General features: G+C 40.9%; 1 protein-coding gene across 3 annotated transcripts in view; it reads left to right on the plus strand.

Moving 5' to 3' along the window:
* Nucleotides 1-14,016, plus strand: part of SPAG16 (sperm associated antigen 16) — a 722,869-nt gene that overhangs the window by 303,698 nt on the left and 405,155 nt on the right. The window lies entirely within an intron of this gene.

Consider the following 14,016-nt stretch of genomic DNA (forward strand, 5'->3'; position numbering starts at 1 on the left):
ATGTTAGAACTCTCTGTCATAAAGGATCAGTAGTCCCTGACCCTCCATTTGGATCCATGCAGGCAGATCCCCCTTTCCTTTTAAGTCATTGGGGCTCCAGAAAGGCACAGATCTATTTGCAATTATCCCTGTCTCAGGACTACATCATGCCATCAATTTTTAAGCAGAACTCTCCATTAAAATCAATAATGGAGTCTGCTTAAAAATCATTGGCAGAATATGAGCTGTGGTTCCTAAATGTTTTAGTAACTTATTGTTAAACGGAGCATTGATTTTTTAACAAAACTATTCCCAAATCATTGAAATTAATAGAACTGAAAAGGACTTTTTATAAAAGAGGTGATCATTTTAAACTAGTATAATTTTAGTGAAGTATTATTAGATTTTATTACTTTTGTTGTCTCCTTGTGATTCCATCAGATGTGTTTGCTATGCCATAATGTTTGTGGGAAGAGGATGGATCTATTGCTTATAAAATCAAATTCCATAATCTTTCCCTAAAGGAGGAAAAGAAATTGATTCAATATAGCTTTTTAATTGCTACAGAGAATTAAAACACAACAGAAATGAAGTGACAGAATTATCCCTTTTCATAGTTACTTTACAGATTCTCCACCAATGTCTAATACAAAACAGATGCCAAAGGGCAATGTGATAGAATGATAAAACCAGCTGATTTTCCCCACTGTGGAATGAGTTGAGCTACTGCATTTAATATTGTTATCTGGCTGTTGTAAAGAAGTCACAGTCACTTTTGAAAGAGGTAGTAATTGTCTAAAGGAAAATAAAATAGAATTTCATGCCTGGCCATAGGGAGATCTCTGTCAGTCTGTACCCGTGTTTGTGGTAATGTTAATAGATATTTGCTTTTCACCTTGCACATTGTGATCAAAGATGGGGAATCCTGCCATCCCTTGTGTGAAGAGCATGCTGGCCCAAACTGCACTGGAGATAACACAGTTCTATCACACAGGTTTCAGGTGACGCAGTGGCTGTGCAGAGACACTGTGCACCCCCTTCTATGATGTGGAGAAACTTGTGATGTTAAAATTCATCTGTGGCACTAAAAAGGAGGGATTTGTGAGTGGGACGGGGACAGGGAGAGTGTCTTGCAAAAGTAATTGACCAAAAACCCAGCTGGGGATGAGGAGACCATAGAGACTGGGGTTGCCAGGTGTCCGGTTTTCGACCGGAATGCCCGGTTGAAAAGGGACCCTGGTGGCTCCGGTCAGAACTGCTGACCGGGCCATTAAAAGTCCGGTCAGTGGCGCAGCAGAGCTAAGACAGGCTCCCTGCCTGCTTGGCTCCATGTGGCTCCTGGAAGCAGTGGCATGTCCCCTCTCTGGCTCCTAGGCTTAGGGGCAGCCAGGGGGCTCCGCGCTGCCCCTGCCCCAAGTGCCGGGAACTATGGCCAATGGGAGCTGCAGGGGTGGCACCTGTGGACAGGGCAGCACGCAGAGCTACCTGGCCGCATCCCACATAAGAGCCAGAGGAGGGACATGCTGTTGCTTCCAGGAGCTGCCTGAGGTAAGTGCCGCTTGGAGCCTGCACCCCTGCCCCCCTCCTGTTCCGCAACCCCCACCGCAGCCCTGATCCCCCTCCCACCCTCCAAACCCCTCAATCCCAGCCCCGAAGCACTCTCCTGCACCCAAACCCTCTCATCCCTAGCCCCACTCCAAAGCCTGCACCCCTGCCAGAGCCCTGATCCCCTCCTCGTGCCCCAGCCTCCTGCCCCAGCCCTGATCCCCCTCCCGCCTTTGAACCCCTTGGTCCCAGTCTGGAGCCCCCTCCTGTACCCCAAACCCCTCATCCCCAGCCCCACACCAGAGCCCGCACCCCCACATGGAGTCCTCACTCCTCCGCACCCGAACCCCCTGAGCCAGCCCAGTGAAAATAAGCGAGTGAGAGAGGGTGGTGAGAGTGAGCGACAGAGGGAGGGGGGATGGAGTGAGTGGGGGGCAGAGCTTCGGAGAAGGGGTGGGACCTCATAGGAGGGGCAGGGCAAGAGTGTTCGGTTTTGTGCAAGTAGAAAGTTGGCAACCCTAATAGAGACTGCAGACTGGCGACTGAGGGGTTTGAGTTGGTGGGTTTCCCCTTCATCCTGTCTCCAGTGAATTCATCTTTGCACAGCTTGTTTACACAGGATTTGTGCAACTGATGAGGGTTTTACCCATACACTTTGATCCCACAAAGGTCTCTGTCCTTGCTTCCACACACAGTTCCACTTGAGATCTGTGACTCTGCTTGTAGGGGTTGGTGCTGACAGAACCATTGTGGGATTTGGTCATCAGTAAGGAACTAGAAATTTAACAGCTCTTAAAGTACCATTAGTAAACAACATCTGTATATACTGGCAAAACGCCTTTCATATAGAACAACGTCTCCTTAAATTAACTTCACTTTTCTGGCCTAAATACAAACATCACAAAGTCTCCTTTGGGAGCATGGGAAAGTGAAGGGGGTGGGGCAAGGATGGAGGGAACAAAGGACTATTAGTGACCAGAAATGGAAAACTTGTTAAATATGCCTGCCATGTTGATTCTTTGAGGTCAGGAACTGATTTTTTTTGCATACACACACCCAAAGCCAGGATTTATTAACCTTCTAGATGATGAAGTGAGCTGTAGCTCACGAAAGCTTATGCTCAAATAAATTGGTTAGTCTCTAAGGTGCCACAAGTACTCCTTTTCTTTTTGCGAATACAGACTAACACAACTGTTACTCTGAAACCTGTCACAAAGACCATAGTTTTTCTTGGGCATTTTGGGAGGAGGTGGACTGTGAGAAGATAGAACTGTGGGACATTTTACAACATGATTATTGATTGGTGAGTGTTTGTGAAAGCTGTGTGGGCAGTGAATTATTATATTGCAGTTGCTATTTGCGTTTTGTTTTGTTTTGTTTTAAGAATTAGGAGTTAACTTTTGTGAAAGCTCTCAGGTAGGCAGGTATAGTGACTCCAAATTGAAATGAAGAAATAGTAAATGATTAAATGACTTCATCACAGAATTGTAGGGCTGGAAGGGACTGGGAGAGGTCTTCTAGTACAGTCCCCTGCACTCAAGGCAGGACTAAGTATTAACTAGACCATCCCTGAGGGGTGTTTTTCTAAACTGCTCTTAAAAAAGTCTCCAATGACAGCCCCACTAAACAATTTATTCCAGTGCTTAACCACCCTGACAGTATGTTTTTCCTAATGTCTAAACTAAAGTGCCATTAAGCCCATTGCTTCGTCCCAGCCTCAGAGGTTAATGAGAACAATTTTTCTCCCTCCTCATTGTAACAACCTTCTATGTACTTGAAAACTGCTATCATGCCTCCCATCAGTCTTCTCTTCTCCAGACTAAACAAACTCTTTTTTTTTTCCAATCTTCCCTCATAGGTCATTTAATCATTTTTGTTGCTCTTCTCTAGACTTTCTCCAATTTGTCCACATCTTTCTTAAAATGTGGAACCCATAACAGGACATAATACTTCCGCTGAGGCCTAGTCAGCATGGAATAGAGCAGAAGGATTACTTCTTGTGTCTTGCTTACAACATTCCTGCTAATACATCCTTGAATGATGTTTGCTTTCTTTGCAACAGTGTTACACTATTAACTCATATTTATGACCCCCCAGATCCCTTTCTGCAGTACTTCTTCTTAGGTGGTCATTTCCTATTTTGTATGTGTCCATCTAGGTTGTATTTCCCCAGTTTGTTTTTGAGATGGTCATGTGAGACAGAATCAAAAGCCTTATTAAAGTCAAAATATACCACATCTACTGCTTCCCCCCATCCACAAGACTTGTTACCCAGTCAAAGAAAGCTATTAGTTTTTTTTTACATGATTTGTTCCTGATAAATCCATGCTGACTGTTACCTATCACCTTATTTTGTCTAGGTGTTTGCAAATTGATTGCTTAATTATTTGCTCCATTATCTTCCTGGGTACTGAAGTTAAATTGGCTGGTCTGTAATTCTCTGGGTTGTCCTTATTCCCCTTTTTATAGATTGTCACTGTATTTACCCTTTTCCAGTCCTCTGTAATCTCTCTTGTCTTCCATGAGTTTTCGAAGATAATCGCTAATGGCTCAGATATCTCCTCTGTCAGCTCTTTGAGTATTCTAGGATATATTTCATCAGGCCCTGTTGAATTGAAGACATCTAACTTGTCTATGTAATTTTTAACTTGTTCTTTCCCTGTTGTAGCCTCTGATCCTACCTCATTTTCACTGGTGTTCATTATGTTAGATGTCCAATTGCTGCTAAACTTTTTGGAGTAAACTGAAACAAAAAGTCACTTAGCACTTCTGCCATTTCCATATTTTCTGTTATTATTTTTGCCCCTCATTGAGACAGGTCTACCCTGTCTTTGGTCTTCCTCTTGCTTCTAATGTATTTGTAGAATGTTTTCTATTGTCTTATTATCCTTAACGTCTCTAGCTAATTTCATTTTGTTTTGAACCTTGGCCTTTCCAAATTTGTCCCTACATACTTGTTATTTTTTTATATTCATCTTTTGTGATTTGACCTAGTTTCCACTTTTATTAGGTCTCTTTTTTTGAGTTTCAGATCATTGAAGATCTCCTGGTTAAGCCAGGGTGGTCTCTTGCCATGCCTCCTATCTTTCCTATACAGTAGGATAGTTTGCTTTTGTGCCCTTAATTATGTCTCTTTGAAAAACTGCCAACTGTTTTCAATTGTTTTTCCCCTTAGACTTGCTTCCCATGGGATCTTACCTACTAACTCCCTGAGTTTGCTCAATTCTGCCTTCTTGAAATCCATTATCTTTATTGTGCTGTTTTCCCTCCCACGATTCCTTAGAATCATGAACTCTATCATTTCATGATCACTTTCACTCAAGCTGCCTTCCACTTTCAAATTCTTGACCAGTTCCTCCCTATTTGACAAAAACAAATCTAGAGCAATCTCTCCCCTAGTAGCTTTCTCCACCTTCTGAAATAAAAAATTGTCTCCAATACATTCCAAGAATTTATTGGATGCTATGTGTCCTGCTGTGTTATTTTCCCAACAGATGTCTGGGTAGTTGAATTCCCATCACCACCAAGTCCTGTGCTTTGGATTATGTTGTTAGTTGTTTTAAAAAAGCCTCATCCACCTCTTCGTCCTGGTTAGGTCTGTAGTAGTTCCCTAGCATGATATCACCCTTGTTTTTTATCCCTTTTATCCTTATCCAGAGATTTTCAACAAGTCTGTCTCCTATTTCCATCTCAACCTCAGTCCAAGTGTATACTTTTTGATAAATAAGGCAACACCTCCTTGCCTGTGAGTAGTCCCATTTAGAGATGAGCACATAACAGATTTTGGTTTACTGGCCATTCCGAAAAATAAAAGTAAAATATTGTTTCAAGTTGAACTGAAAACAAAGTTTTTCAACATCTCTGGTGAATCGAAAAGTTGAAAAAAATTGTTTTGACAAAATTGAAATGTTAAGTTTTTATTTTGATGATTTTAAAATATTTTTGATTTTTTAAAAGTAAAATTAAAAGATATTTTGACCCAAAATCACTTCAGACCAAAAAAAAAAAATAAATTTTGTTTTCAGAATTATGGGGGAGGGATTTTTTTAAACGAAATAATTCGACAAAGCCAATTCAAATTTTCAAAATATTTTTGACGCATTGAATCTGCATTTTTTTCCCAAAAAAAACTTTAGTCTGAAATATTTTAGCTAGAGGTAGTCCAGTTGAAGTCAATGGGACTAATCAAACTGTGTAAAGTTTAAGAGAGTCATGGACCTTGATCCCGCAAAGACTTAAGTGAGTTCGAAATATTCAGTATTCAGAAACACATTCTAGTTTTCTGAAGTCTTATGCAAAATGGGGTAAAAATCTGTTTTTTTAAAAGTATCTCTGTACTTGCATCAGCCAGCCCTAAAAAGATAGTGTAGGAAGATCTCACAGTTATTGAGTGGCTAGTTGTTTGTCACTGCTAATTTTTTTTCTTTCATGTTAAGAAAGTTGACTATTTTTAAAAATGATGATGAAACTAATTATGAACTATACAGCAGTGAGTTTAATAATAACTGTGAGGCAAATCTTAGCAGCGTATTAAAGATGTACGGTAGGACACCTGCAAAAGCAATTTGATTAAAGCGAGACAGCTGGGATACATGCAGGGCAGGTTGTGCTTAGCTAACTTGCTGGAATTCTTTGAAGACATTACTTCCATAATAGATGAAGGAGAAGGAGTTGATGTAATACAGTTTTTTTCAACAGCTTTTTGATGGAGATAGAGTCCTGTGAAAAGTGATAGTGGATAGAAAACTGGGTTATGAATCTGAAGTGAATGATAGCTGTGAAAGGACACTTTTCAAGAAAAAGGAATACAAGGGAGGTGCACCACATGTTGGCCTTAGTATACTTGTTAGAACAGACCCTTGCTAACTGTCCCACTTTATAACTATAACACAGTAAAAGTGGTTCTCTCTTATTCTTGCTCAACAAAAAATTAACAGCAGGGTGCTGTACTGCGGTCTCAGAGTCCTGTTGATTTCATCATTATCTTCCTATACTATACTACATTTACTAGAGGATTATCCAGCATCAGCACTTTTGTAAAGCAAATGACAATTGTTAAATGAACAAGGCGGGCCAGATCCACCACTGTGCTCCAGTTGCTTTGTGCTGCTCCAGCAATGCAAACAACTGCAAACCCAGTTTAAATGGCCAGTGGGAGTTGAGTTTTATAGCTGCTTTGTGTCATGGGAGTAGAGCAAAGCAGCCAGGGCATATGGGTGGCCCAGTAGATTTTGTGATGACTTATCCTTGCTGTATTAGATGTGTATTTCATTCATTCATTCATTCATTCATTCAAAAAACTCAATTATTCTCCTACTCTTTTGTGCCAATTAGCAAGATTCTACTGCATAACAAAATGATTTGGACAAAGCTATAGTCAGATTCAAATTCAAATGGTCAGATTCAGTTATACCAGTGTAAATGCAGAGTAGCTCCACAGAAGCCAGAGTTACTCTAAACTTACAACAGTAGAACAGAGATCAGAATCTGGCCCTAAACCTCCAAGGGCCAGACAGTCCAGACATGCATAAGTGTGCAAGAGAGGATGAGGGTACAGATAACCCCTAAATACAGACAAGCTCTGCAGTTGCTGATTGAAAGCCACTGCTCTATATTAGTGACTGTGATGGCACTAGACTGCCTAATGAGGGCATGGAAAGGTGGAGGGGAAGGGCCAGCAGAACAGAGCAGAGCTGGATGGGTGCAATGGGGAGCACGTGCTTTACAATTATAAAGGAGGAGTGAGCTGTCTGTGGATTGTAATGTTAAAGGATAACAATGGCTATCTAAATCCACCCCACCAACAGCCAAACTGTTATACTTGTCATTCATTGATATGGTCTGTCAAAGAGTGAAAGCTTTAGCCCTTGTATCCCTAAGTAGTAAGATGCTGAGGGGACATGTGCTTTGCCTGATTTCTCACAATCTCTGCCTCTGCAATAGCCCCATTCCCCTCCTCACACTCCCTTCCTCTCTTATATCCTTCCAAGCTTCTGAAAGAGATTTACCTTTCTGCAACCTCTCCTTCCCCTCCCTCCCGCTATTCCAGAAGCACTAAAAATGCTCCCCAGAAGCGAGTGAAGCACCCCATGTTGTTTATTTCTGTCTCACTTATGTCCTGGCTCCTTCAGAATGAAACTGTGCTGTGCTCCACTCCAGGCTGGTTTTGCCCTGGTCCAGGTTGCTGATGATGCTCTCAGCTGACCACCCCTGCCTGCTTTCTATAGGGCAAGACCCAACACCATAGGGACAATGTGGAGTTCCCACACAGGAGAAAGTGGAATGGGGCTGGAGCAGTCCTTACTCAACTGCTTCTATCCCCAGACACGGGCCTTTCCTTTTCCCTGCCACATTGTCCTGTCCCAACTGCCCCCTACTGGCCTGACCTGGTCATTTACAATAGCTCGGGACTCGCTGGGGTCCATAGTGTTACTAGTACTGAGAGTTGTGGACCTAAGTTAGAATGAATGTATGTGGAACATCATTGTCCCCATTTAGTCACACGGAAACATAGACTAATCCAATACACAACTCAGCAGCCCCAAACACCTGAGGTATAAAACTCTGCCAAATGAAATCAGTGCCATGCTCTTGAATTGCTGAGGCTTAGTTACTGAAAGAAAGGGATACAAATTAAACTACAGCCAGTCAGAAACCAACTTATCCAGAAAAGTGCCTTTAAAAAAACCCAGCAGTATTTCTGAGCAAGCTCTGAACTACTATGTTTACTAAAAACTAACAGAATACAGTAAGCATCAATATGATCAAGTTAATATTGTCAGTAAGCAGATAATGTAATCTGATTGACTCAAGTGCATAAGTGATTTATAAATATTGTTGTAGAAGCTTGCTCGTGGAGTATTATACTGTATCAGCTGACATGCAAGCTATCAGTTTCATGTCTTATTCAAAAGACAATGACAGGAGTCAAAATGCCACCCAGCAAGCAAGGATAGTAGCAGAGTTTTATCTCTTCAAGTATTAGTATGAATCTTTTTTCTTTTGATAAGCAGAAATACAACTTTTTCATTGAACTGCCCCTAAGTGGACACAGTGATCTGTATTTTTTTGTATTGTATAGTCATGAGTGATCAGTCATCTGAAAAATCAACTTTTCTTTCTTTCTTTCTTTCTTCTCTATATTAATACATTAATGCAAGGACTGTGCTGCCTAGTAATGGGCCAGATTATGATAACCCCTAGTCACATTGAGTAATACCTTATTCCACAAGTAGATCTGTAAATTAGAATAGGACTACTCGTGGAGTAAAGGCACTGCTCAACTTGAATCGGGGTGGCACAGTCTGGCCTAATGTGATGAAAGGGTTTTTGAATAAGATTTGTACAAAAGTTATTCAAGTGAATGTGCTGAAGGACTGTAAGACTGGGGCTTTTATGTTTGCAGTATTACATTCCTTTTAAAAAGTTCATTAGGTGAGCTACCGTAATAAATCTTGTTTAAACAAGAAAACAGATGGACTCCAGGGTGTGGAAAGCCACTGTGTATGGAACAAAGGAACTTTGTCTCTTGAAGAATACTTTTGTAACTAACAGTAGGCCTGATAGCAGGGAAGGAAGGATGGTTTTCTGCTCTGGATGTGGGAAGATGGTTAGAGCACAGGAAAGGAAGTCAAGAGATACAGAAACTGATTCCTGCCTAGTGTAAATTGGTATCACTCCATTGATAAAAGGGTGGGAGCTGGGTGAAAGTGTGCCGTGTTTAAGGAAACAAAGTGGTGGTTAGATAAAGAGAACTCTGTTTTCTTAAACATGGCACACTTTCACCCAGCTCCCACCCGTTTATCTAGCTTATCCATAACATCTAACCCACCAACCTCCTTCTGTGCAGTTTCCTCCTACCATCCCTTTCCACACTTACCACCATTGATTCTGTAGTTAACAACATCAACTGCATTATTGATGTATCTCTCTAATGCACCATCCATCCCACTAAACCCCATCCATGTAACTCATACTGTGCACCCACCTCCTGAACTCTTGTTCTCATGCCACTGCACATCTATGGTGAAAATGAAAGAACTGCATAGCTTTCCTTCACTGCTAATTTATTCTTTCCTTCCACACCGCTGCCCTCTTCCTTGCAAACCAGCTCTACCTGTCAAGTCAAATACCTACAAGTCCTCTCCCCTCTTTTTTCTCTCCTGCCGACCGCTTAGGACCTCACTGACTTCTTCAAGGAGATTTCCTCCTGGCCCTTCCCAACACCATGTCCTTCTTTTCTCTTGTAATTAACTGTGGTATCTTATCTACACTCCACCTACATGCCCTCCATATGTCCCTTTCACTGCCTCCCTTCCCGGATTCTGCCTGCTCTTGGTCCCCACCCTAACTCGCTCCACCTCTCCAGACTCCTTCCCCTCTAAGTACAATAACCCACTTCCTGAAAAACACTGACCCTCAAACTCAGCTGTCTCTCCAGTTACTCTCTCATCTCCAGATTAATTGAATTTGCAGTTTAAAACCATTGCTTTGGCTTCCTCTCCTCTAATTCACTACTCTAGTGCACTCTAGTCTGGTTTCTGCCCTCTCCTAGCTACTTAAACTGCTCCCACTATCCTACAGTGACCTTTTCTTTGTCAAAGGTGAGGGCCTTCACTTTTCGTTCATTTTCCTGGACCTCTCTCCTTTTTTTAATACCACTGCTCACTCAATTCTCCTTGATGTCCTTTAATCCTTGGCATAGGCCCCTTATTCTTCTACTGCCACCTCTCCAGCCATTCTTTCAGCATCTCTTTTGAAGGTTTATCATAGAATCTCAGGGTTGGAAGGGACCTCGGGAGGTCATCTAGTCCAACCCTCTGCTCAAAGCAGGACCAATCCCCAATTTTTGGCCTAGATCCCTAAACGGCCCCCTCAAGGATTGAACTCACAACCCCGGGTTTAGGAGGCCAATGCTCAAACCACTGAGCTATCCCTCCCGCTCTTATCTCTGGCTGTCTCTGGCAGCCCCTGAGGTCTCCTTGCCCTTATCTTTTCCTCCCTCTACATCTCATCGCTGGGTGACCTCATCTTCTCATACACATTCAAGTGTTATTTCTGTGCTGATGTTCAAAAACCTATCAAATCATGACCTGTTTACCTCTGTCCAGAAATGCATTTTAGCCTGTCTCTGCAACATTTCTGCCTCGATGGCTTGCTGACAACTTAACATAGCGAAAGCAGAGGTCCTTATCTGTCCCCTTAAACCCTCTACACTTCCCCCCATCAATATTCTCTTCAATCAGTTAATATTCGTGCTGTCTAAAAGTATACAACCATAAATCCCCTTTTCTCTGGCTTTGTTGACACCACCACCACCCTTCCGGTCACCTACATTTGCAACCCTGGTTTCATCTTTGACTCTTTCATTTTTATCTGCACTTAGGCACTCTCAAATTTTTACTGTTTTCTACAATATTTCTAAAATCCATCCGTATTGCCACAATGCTAGCTCATGCTCTCATAATTTACCTTTTTCATTATTTCAATCTTCTCCTCTCCAAATTTCCCTTGCTTGTTCTCATTCCCTTTGCACTAATCCATCCTAAATGCTGCTGCCAAGATCATATTTATTTTGCACACACAGTTCATGTCACCTTCCTTAATGAATCTCTGCATGTGTTTCCCACCTGCTTCAATGAAGGATGTAAGAATATCTTCATTTGCAAAGCTGTCCAGGCAGTGTTCTCTGCCTCCATTTCCTCCTAAGTGTCATCCAAAGGTCTCCTGACTGTTTCCTTTGTCTGCTTTTCTTACTTCATGCTCCCTTCAAGTTGTCCTGGGCCCTGGCACACTCCGTTGATGTGTATCAATCACTCTCCCTCTCCTCCTTCAAATTTCACTTCTTAATTCCCACCTATTCCATGAGGCTTACTTGCAGTTGCTTCCATGCATAGCCCTTTGTTTTGTTACCTGTGCCGTACTTGTCTGTGTTTTTTTTGTGTGCTCATTGTCCAGCAGCTTAATTTTTACTTGCTATTTTTTACCTGTCATGAAGCTCTGTAGACCATTAATGCATTACTGATATATCAGTAATAATCCTCTCATTAGTAGCATTCTAAGGCAAAATAGTTGTTTTCTCCCCCAGGTATGCTTTGTTGGGTTTTCGGCGTAGTTATGAGGATACAAAAACTATTGCTTCAAACTGTCTAGAATTAAACAACCAATTTAAAATAGCTGTGATCTGTGTATAGAAAGCAATATGTTATTTAGCAACAGGAAATATCTCCCATTGAAGAGAATCCAGGTGTCATTTCTTTTGTAAACTCTTTTAAGACTGCCAGCCAAGAGGAAGTTAGCCTCCATGTGACTCCAGCAAATATAATATAAAACATACAAGAACACGTTGTTCTATATTCACACATTCAGGGATTATGAGCAATGGCATTTTAGGTTTATTCCAAAATCTTAGAATAAATTGGGTTATCATCAATAATTGGTTTCATTTTAAAATCTTAACATTGTATTCCTTGGACACTCTTCGGAGCCTGGCGAGTATATTTACTTTTGCACACAGAAGCCACGATAGTGAATACGTAGAAGACAGATTTTACTTTCAACTATCAGACCAGAATAGCAGCATCATCTTTCACAATAACAATCATCCTCTATAATTTGTAAAGCAGCAACAATCAGCTCGCTATTTTTGTTATCAATCCATTATAGGCTGTGTGGCTTTTTAACATTTCTGTTAAATCACAGGACCATATTAAGGAAATTAATTTTGATCCTCGTGAACCGTTTCTGTCAGACAGAATATTCGTATCATGGTAAATGATCTCAGTCCCTTTGTAACAATGAACTTGTGCTCAAGATTCACCATTTTTGTGGAATTATTTTCAGAATCCGCTGTCTATAGGATGTGTATTTGATGTATTACAATAGGCCATTTTTGGTCTTCTAGCAAGGTGTTTCTTTCAGATGATGCATTTCATATTTGTAAGGAGAAAGAAAGAGTTCAGAATTTGGCAAAGCATCACACTTACAATTACATTTGAAAGACAAAGCAGATTTGAATGACAGTACTAGTAGCTATAGTCACTTTGAACAGAACAAGTAAAAGTAAATTTGTATGAACTAAAACAGACTTGAGTTATCAGTGCTACTACTTTAAATTCAGAGGAACAAATGAAAACAGAAATTCAAATTCTAGTTCTGGGGCCAGATCCTCGGGGGGGGAATAAATTGTCATAGGTCTATTGAAGTCAATGGCGCTACACCAATTTACAGTTGCTTATATTCTGGTCCCTGGACTTTTTCCACATTCGAGTAGTGATTTTAGTCCCAGATTCTCATACATTTATTCATGTTGGGCAGCACATATTCCATAAGATTTCAATGGTCTAGCTCTTTATTGGTTATTGTATATTGAGCCAAGTGCGCTTTGCCTTGTTCATGTGAGCAGTCCCATTGATTTCCCTGGGAATAAAGGGGCCACAGATCTCTATTAACTTCAATGGAGCTATGACAATATATAGCAACTGAGGATGTCCCCCAAACGAGCAAAATTTTAACCCTTTAAGTCATGCTTTAGAGACTCTTTAATCACTCCAAAGATGGGCCTGGGAAAATAAATTACTAATCCATCATAGATTCCACCTTAAAGTTTTAACAAGTCCCATTATTTTGATCCTGTTAGAGGAAATAAGAGTCTGCCAAGCCTTTTAAAGATTATTAGGACACTTAAAAAATTAGAATTGTATAAAGCTTCACATTGCAAAATTAATTGGACTCCACCAATTCCAAGGAAAATGTTGCCATTTAAAAGCAAATTGGCCAGGGTTAGTGGGATTAGTTTCCCTATTGGACAGAAAGTTTGGTTATCCTGAAAGTGGGGAAATTAGTCTATGATTCCCATTTAAACTTTTACATACTTCAGACTTTAGAGCAAGTTTTTGGCTGCATTCAGCAGTAAGAAGGCTTTCTCCTGATCCGTTCTTTCCATATCAGCAGATACCAGTGAGGAAATTAATATGCAGTATTAGAGCTGTGAGTGCTTGCAAAAATCTACTTGGCAGACAAGGTCTCTTTTTCTTGAAGGAACAAAGAAACTCTAAGCTCTCTATGATTGGAAGTTTCCCTTGCTCATCTCCTACTTTGAATTTTCTGCTAGTGTTAGCAGATACAATATTCATCTTCTGGAGGATGTACCAATACTAGAATTGGTGACTTTATTTCATATATTCCTTTTAGGGCCAGATGCTCATGTTAGTAGTCAAGGGAAATATTTGTGTGAATAGGGTTTTGTGGAACTGGGCCCTCAATTAGCTTCCCTAATGGCCACAGTGTTAATCTGTAGGACATAATAGTGATGAGAAAACCTCAAAAGATTCAGAGGTTTGGTTCAAATATGCAGCTTAACCAAAGTGTCCAAACTTATCATGACCACTCTTGGTAGGTCAAGATTTCCACTAATTCCTGTTTCAGTTATGCTTCAAATACTACAAGAAAAAAGTATTTGCATAGTATTTCAGTAGCCTCACGTACAGGTAA

The sequence above is a fragment of the Lepidochelys kempii genome, chromosome 11, assembly GCF_965140285.1.
Source record: "Lepidochelys kempii isolate rLepKem1 chromosome 11, rLepKem1.hap1, whole genome shotgun sequence".
Classification (NCBI taxonomy): Eukaryota; Metazoa; Chordata; order Testudines; family Cheloniidae; genus Lepidochelys; species Lepidochelys kempii.